Here is an 8,625-nt window from a genome sequence, read left to right on the forward strand (position 1 = left end):
TTGTGCTACTTAAAGTTCGAAATTAATTGAAACAACTGTGCTACGTCACGTTACAACGGAAATGTCAGTATTAGAACTTTGTATCTAAAAATACTGAACTCTGATTTTTTTTCTTTCTTCTAGTCAGTTTTTTTTTTCTATTTATCATTTATTCATTGTTAATAATCATTTTATGTAAATAAATTTGTAAATATTGTGAAGAGTGTTGATTTGTTCTGATAGTTATTGTCGCCGGTACGTCCATCCTTGTCACACCGCCCGAGGATCGAACTCACGACCCCGCGATCCGTAGACCAACGCTCTAATGTTTATAAAAAAAAACGACAATATTTACAATGGAAACAGCAGGTAACGATGTCGTATATCGATGTAAATATATTTACGTCTAAGTTATTAACAAATTATTAAATTATGATGCAGATACATACGAATTATTATAATCTTGCTTTGTAAAATGTTATTGCGTCAAGAATTGCCTCAGTTATATGTTGGTGTAGCATTTATTTCTAAGTACTATTCGGATATTGTTTGTAAGAAATCCACTACTAGAATTACTTTACGCAATTACATAAAAACATACAATATGCTGTTCCTTTTTGGAAAGATAAGGTTACTCCGCTTAAGTGTGAGTTAGTTTTTAAGTAGTTTCATAATTTTGTGGAAGTAACGCTTCATGTCTCTAATACCAGCTCATTTTCATCTTTAAAGTTAAGCAAAATCTCATATGTATATGATCATGATGACTGGTAGGTAGCGTTTTCCTATAATGGTATAACTTGAGGGACTGTTTTTAACTATTATCGCACAGAAGAACTTTTAACTTTAGACTTTAAACATCACATGCCTATACTGTAGAACGACGTTTGCATAAAAATGTAAATCAAGAGAAAAGATTCATCTCAAAGTGGATGGCAACCGTACTTGTTTCATCCCGCTGTCAGTAAAAGTTACACTTTGTATATCAATTTAAGTCATCCTTCGGCAAGAAAATTATTTTTCATGACAGCCTGGGAATGCCGGAGAATGCCGAAAACGCATTGGGAGAATACTTCGACGAATGGAAACTTCGGTTGTTATTACAGGTCTGCTATGTAACATTGTGGTAAAGCTACAGAACAATTCTTATCGCATCCACTACTCCATAAATGATGACACCGTTTGATAAAAATAATTCTAGCTTAAAGCAAATTGTATTATTATTTCAAGTGGTATTTACACAGTACGTTACACTTTAACGCATAACTGAATCAAAGAATGGGAAAGAACGTTTTTTCGATATACATGTTGTATTCTTTTACCTTTATAATTTAGCTGTTTACACATTTTAAGCATATTTCTTTCCTACTGTCTGCCGAAGGTGGGGGAGGGGTGGGGGTTGGTTGTTGCTTGAGCTCCGTTATCACGAAAGAAACATATTGTCACTACAAACATGTATATCGTAATATCAACAAGGCATGGCAAAAACACTCATATTCTCGACACAGAACACCTGGAACAAACAAAGTATAGGCTAATAGTAATATTAGGTATTTCCCGATATGCACATATATTTCAATGCGTCGCTTATCAAATAAAATCTGGAAAGTAGATCCCTCGGAAGCACCGAGAACAAGGCAAACAGTGAAAATTGCAGACTCGGTTTGATTGAGTCTGTTCATGAGCAGTAATGGAAAATGCAACACTACCCACGCCCCCTAGCACCGGCTTAAGCAGTATTCAATCTTCAAATCTAAATGAGTTGAAATCAATGATCCCGAAGGACCAGAAAAGCCATACCATGTGCAACACGCGATTCAATTTGCTATTCTGGAAATAATTCCCAAATATTGTCGCACATATTTAGTATAGGTATAGCTACGCCACTAGAGTGCCTGGTAAAAGTAAAAATGCAATCATATTGCATGGAAGTTATATTTCCTTCTTATCTTTCTGTTAGAAAGAATTCTTACCTTCATTGATAATCTAAAATCCGTATCCCAATATGTTTCGCTCGATTTATATTCTACGGTAATCCATATAACGAAGGCTAACAGCGACGACCGCTGGACTCCTGTAACATTGACTTTCGGTCAGAAAATAATAAAATTAAATGATAAAGAAATACGATATTAATTAAGTGAAAGACACACATGTTATATCACCGGCAAACTTAATTCGTATATTACCTTCACCCAACCATAACTACTACTGCACATTAGGTGCACATACATGCATTTAGAATTTTACGAATCAATAGTGATGTTTAAAATTTATTTGGGATGATTGACATTTCCCATTTATTTATACGACATACAGATACGTTTTAATAAAGACGACAATATTTACAATTGAAACAGCAAGTAAAGATATAAATATCGTATATAAGTTATTTAAGAAATAATACGTTCCTACGCGTGGTTTAACGTAGAATAGCCCGTGTTTTGAGTTCTTATGCGTAAGGATATATCACGAAGGCCGTATGTATTTCGTATAAGAACGAAATACTCGGGTTATTCTACGATAATCACACTTGGGAACTTGTTATTTCGATTCTAACACGACATACTAGTATCGACAGTGTTAGAAAAAAATGATAACTACTTTTTACGACATGAACTACACTTCGTGATACGCACCTGGATCATTCTATACATAGAGGATGACGTCACTTCTTTCCACGCGCATGGGTTCTCGCAAAATAACCGTTGATTGATTTTCAGTTATTTGCTGGTCGTGTTAGAATAACAAATTAACAAAGTATGATACAGATATATACGAATTATTATAACTTTGCTTTGTAAAATGTTTATACTGTTTGTTATATGTTATTGGCCGGTGTCCTTCGGGTTTTTTAGTAAACTTGTAAGTTTGATTTTCACTGGTATTGATTATCTCGTTTCTTACACTTTCCGGCCGCAGATCGGTATTGCTTCCATCTTTACCTCCTGTTTATATCTTGGGAGAAGGTCATTTAAAAGCTGATTAAAACTGTACATTTTGATTGGTGGATGAAAAATTCCGCAGGTTTCCGAATAGAATAGATAATATCCTCTTTAGGGATGTGCAGGTGCTCTGAGCTGTATTGTTAGACAGCATATACCGTTGCAAGGCTAATGTGGAAACAGCTTGTAAAACGTCTTAAACCCAAGTTCCCTGAGTTCAACTATGCCACTCTGATACGGCGTGATCTCCCGTAAACGATTTACAGTCAACTCGTCCCTATTTTGGACATTCCGTATCCCTTGACGATTTACTTCCCCCACACATGCACACGTTTTGGTCCCTCCTTTTTAGTCTTGTCAAAATTTCCTAGATTATGATTAATATAATTACGGTGTAAAGTATGTGTTATTTGAAATATGTTCAAAAATAAAACGTGGACATTTTATTTATTTTAGACACTATATTTTGTTTTGCTTTATAAATACCCGGTCGTACGTAGAAGTGCAGAGTGCATGCACGTTTCTTGACTAATGCGGCCGTGTACCTTATTTTAAAGATAATTCTTGTTCCAATAACATTACCGTATATCGTATCGGCGTACCGGCAGTGTCTAAATACTGACTTTTATGACTAGAAAATGAAATATAAAGTGTAAGTGTAAGATTGCAAAAAGCTGATCAAACTGCTTTAAAACATCATGGAGAGCAAAATTTAAAATGTCATATAACAAAACAAAATATTCAAATAGCAAAAACAGCAATGTGTAGTTAATTATGAAAATGTGCGTTTAATTCTAATTGAAATGACACATTTTATGTTGTGGAAGAGCTTATTAATTTAGATAGACCCATAATAGTACATATTTTCCGAACCTACTTGAAAAGATCTTTCTAACGGTACCAATCCCGAGCCTGTACGATGACTTTGAAATTTAATGTTCATTTCCGGTTGGCACTTTGTTTATGGTAAAGTTTACCCTATAGGCTTTTCAAAAATGTCAGATAGTCAAAATGTAAAAATGGACGTTAAACGTCTTATTTTTGATGATTTTAAGCAACCTTCTCAAAAAGTATCTTACTGGTTCTAAAACTCTAAATGGTCATTGAAAATGTTGGCAATTATTTAGAAAACTATCAAAATGTTCTTTAACATCATATTATTGATGATATGAAAGAGGCACTTCGGTCTATATGTGACCCAGACCTGATGTCGGCTCCCTTCCTGTATTCAATACACGGGTTAACTTGGACAAAAGGCCTTCGTTTATGCATCCGTCCGTAAGTCAACAGACGCTAGACCTTGTGGCGATTTTAAAGGGATAACCTTTGACAGTTGAATAGGCTATTGTTAACGCATCCGCTCTTAAATAAATACAAGCCGGACTTTGTGGCGACTTTATAGGGATTAACTTTAACATGTCTACTTCTTATTGTCCGTCCATCCGGCCTTAAATCAACACACGCTAGACATTGTGTGTGTGTGTGTGTTCGGGTTTAACGTCTTTTTCAACAATATTTCAGTCATATAAACGACGGTGTCTACTTGTAGCAGTGAGCACAATGCCCAACTTTATAGTGCTGCCTCACTGGAATATCACGCCGTAGACACATGACATGATACCCAACCAAGTCACATTATACTGACACCGGGCTGACCAGTCCTACCACTATCCCCTTAATGCTTAACGTCTTTGGTATGACGCGGCCGGGGATCGAACCCACGACCTCCCGCACTCAAAGCGGACGCTTCACCACTAGGCTACCGAGGCGGTTACCATGATCAAGTTTGATGCACTCATGACCTTATATAAATATAGCTCATGAAGTCATTGCGCATATAGGGATAATACACCTATGATTGGAGTCATTTTGTCAGTGCACGCCAAGGAGGAAACATCGCAAGCAAAAACGTAATATTTTATTTTTAGTTAACGTTACTTCTAGCGTAGCTATCTTAAATAACGCTCCATGTTTTTATTTAAAAATGTGATAAATATTTTGCTTTAATTTATTACTAATAAGTTCTTTGTTTACCATACAATGTATTTATTCATTTAGATTATAATAAAATCTATATGATTTTAATTAAACATTATTAATGTATAGTTTTTGTTTTCGTGTTATCTCCCCGTCTAGGGCTGAGCACCTGACCCTCAATGTGCGCGAACACGCCCTAGATAGGTATATAAGTCAGCTCTATATACTTCAGGGAGATATAAATAGCAGAGTGAGGCCATTCCTTAAACTAAAACGTTTCTCATAAATACGTCATTCTAAAATTAGAATCAAAATGGCCGCCACGCATGTACAGTGAATTCATTTCTGATATGCAAATGAGTTACTATATATAGTAACTAGGTCATCCAAGATGGCGCCCGTTTGTTAGGCCCTAAAGAGGCACCTATACTACTTTACTACAATTTCAAAGACGGGAGATATATTTCTTCTCGAAACAAGGAGCTGCTTTTTTTAAAACGCATACTGATGCCCCATGTGTATGACCAATGGTGTTGTTTTTATGGTCTTAAGTTGTCAACGTCATCTATATATAAGTCAGCTCGTAGGTATTGTCTCAAGGCTTATGAAAATGAACATTTTATAGTAGCTAAATATTGTCTGAAAAATGGACACTGAGACAATAAAATTACTTTTACTAAATACCTGAAATTAAATAAACATCAGAAACGAACTATTGTGTCTGTTTTCTTATATATGTGTGTGAAAGTTCTACCACAGGTTTTACAAGTCTGGTAACACTGGTGCCATGTGGCTTTTAGAGGCCATTACACTACAGAGTATGAACTAAATTGAGTCATAAATTTGTCCTTGGCTGACAGTTTCAAATAAACATGGAGAAGAAGTCAGCTGTTTGCCATAGTCGCACAGGAATATTATATCTTGCAGTTGCATAATATATGTGTGAAGGCTTGTCGCTTGAAATCATTATACTCTTTGTGCTGCATGTTCTGCGTGAAATGTTAAAGAAATGGATCATTGAAATGATAGATTTTGATGTGCATTTTCTACTCGGTAAGCCAGCTCCGAGAGAAAAAACAGAAGTAAAAAATCGTCGCGAAATCGCGAAACAAAAAAATACTCGTCATAAAGCCGTGTTATTTTAAACCTTTTTATATGCGTGTTTGACAAGTATTTGACACAGTATTGTCAAATAATGTTTTAAGTATTCAAAAAAGTAATAAATAAAATGACTTCAACTTTACTTTGATGAAATTCATATCCGAAGTTAAAAGTGATATCGTCTGGACTTCACAAAAGAGGACCATTTTTGCACAAGACTTGAATTATGCATGGTAAATGCTTCAAAAATAAAGAAAAGAAAACATAGTTTATCAAAAGTAATCATTTTCAGTATTTAGGAATGTCCCGGCGACACGAACAAACTTCATTCAAACCGATACAAAAAGTACAAAATCCAGACTTTTATTGACATTGTCTCCCAACCATTTCTCATGCTACCTAGTATTCCCCGTCAGTGAAGCTATATTGTAGATATTTTTGCTCGTGACTCGTGAAATAACATTATAAAATATAGGCATTCACCTTTTGTCATGAGATTACAACTTGGCTCATCTAACAGGGTTGCAAAGTTGAAAATTCATTCGAAATCGAACATTTTTCGCTGGCCTCAGTATCATGCCATAAAGTACCAAAATGTGATAAATGTGTCTATCGTTGCACAAATGACCAATATTTAGCTTTTACTTCTTCACGTTGTGAAGTTCTTCTCTTAGAAATTAGAAAATATCAGTGGTGAGCATTTACTTTGAAATGTTACAGGAATATATTAATAAATTATCGTAGCTGTATATGTTTCAAACATACGTACAAATACCACATCGTGCTTTCGATAACAGGATGGACACCATATATATAATTCAATACTCTTTATTCAATTCCAATGCAACTATAAACATAATTGTAAAACATTACCGCCATTTTATGAATCCCTTACATAAACGTGAAATATAAGGTAGTTATTATATACCTTACTATATATAGTAACAAAACTGCATAGGACAATATCCTGTTACCAAGGTAAAATACTCAGTAGCAGACAACATGACCAACAGCGAGCACAGCGACCGGTTATTTGCCCGATAGGTATGTGTGACGTCATTGTTGACGCCATTTTACCATGTGTAGTTGCGATGAAAAGTTTGATGACCTCGATATTTTATATGATTAACTGATTCATTCGTTATTGTGTTAAGGTATCTTATGAATAAACTATTAAACGGAACGACTTATAACACGCCAGAACGAATTTGCAGAAATCGGTCACCATAATACATGTGCATAAAATATATATTTTACTTTATCATTAAATAGGCCTACATAAAATCAGTTCTGATGTGTTTGATTTTGTTAATCGGGTATTTATTTAAGTCTCCTTTCTGAAATGATAGATCAATTTAAGGGAAAGCTCCTAATATGAAAGATTGATCATTTGTAATCATTTTTATATCCAGTATTATTTCTTAAACATTTATATATTTAATTGTGAAATATAAACGTACTTAGATTATAAGAATAAATGTCTCTTAACTATCAGATATACGTGCTTTACATATCACATTTCAGTTTAACGCATTTTCAATATGTATTTGAACTAAAGTGTACACTTACATATAAGTGGCTGTAGGTGTCTATGCACGAATTAAATGTTTTCATTTCGTCAAATTCAATAGTTTTATAGTACAAAGTGATGTGGAAAAGGCAACGTTAATATTTCAACTACAACATGTTTATACAGTGTAGTGTGCAAGAGAGCTACAATTTGTTGATAATAATATACAAACTGTTATGCAAATCAATGATACCCTCGAGTACTGATTTTTTTACATTTTTATGCATGTCGGGTTGGATACATTTTAAGTCAGGTATGTGAACAGACGTTGTCCATAAAGCAGCTACGTAAGAATACTTTCTGTAATAACAACCACAGTTAGTGGTCTGTACAAACATAGGGTAATAGAGAGGGAAAGAAAGAGAGAGAGATAGCTAGATAGAGAGAGAGAGATATATAGAGAGATTCAAATTTAGTAGAGATGCTTTTGAAACTCAAGAAGAATGCACAACTATTTATTGATTCAAACTAAATATCTAAATGGAAATGCTACTAAAATGTTCATCTAAGATATGAATTTCGTTTGAATGAAGATCATTAACTTTTAGAAATTACATAAATGTTCTTTTTGATGAAGGTAGTATACCCTAAGATTTCAATGCCAGAAAAAATGAGAAAATTTACGACAAACTGTATTTGTTTATTCACTCTTTCAAAAATTACATTCAAAAGTATCTAATTTGATGCTTAATGTTTTAATCATGTAGATAATGAGAACGTTATCGTAGTTAAGCTACAAAACATTATTGAGTTACAATGACGTCACATACGTCATAACGTTACATGTTGGTAACAACGCAAGATTTGTAGCTTTTATCTTAAATTAATATGAATCTTGAGCACTTTTGGTTGATAAGCTGACCTAAAACAGCCATTTAATCATACAGAGAATGGCACTGAAGCCGTCGAAAGCTTGTTATTTTCAAAAAAAATGTAAAACAAATGCGTCAACATGGAAATACGAGCAACGTGACATATATATTTTAAGTTATATTAGAAAGCTAATATACATAATAGTGAAAATATCAGTTAAGCAGAGTAAAACCAAAATTAATT

The sequence above is a fragment of the Mercenaria mercenaria genome, unplaced genomic scaffold, assembly GCF_021730395.1.
Source record: "Mercenaria mercenaria strain notata unplaced genomic scaffold, MADL_Memer_1 contig_3425, whole genome shotgun sequence".
NCBI classification, from domain to species: domain Eukaryota; kingdom Metazoa; phylum Mollusca; class Bivalvia; order Venerida; family Veneridae; genus Mercenaria; species Mercenaria mercenaria.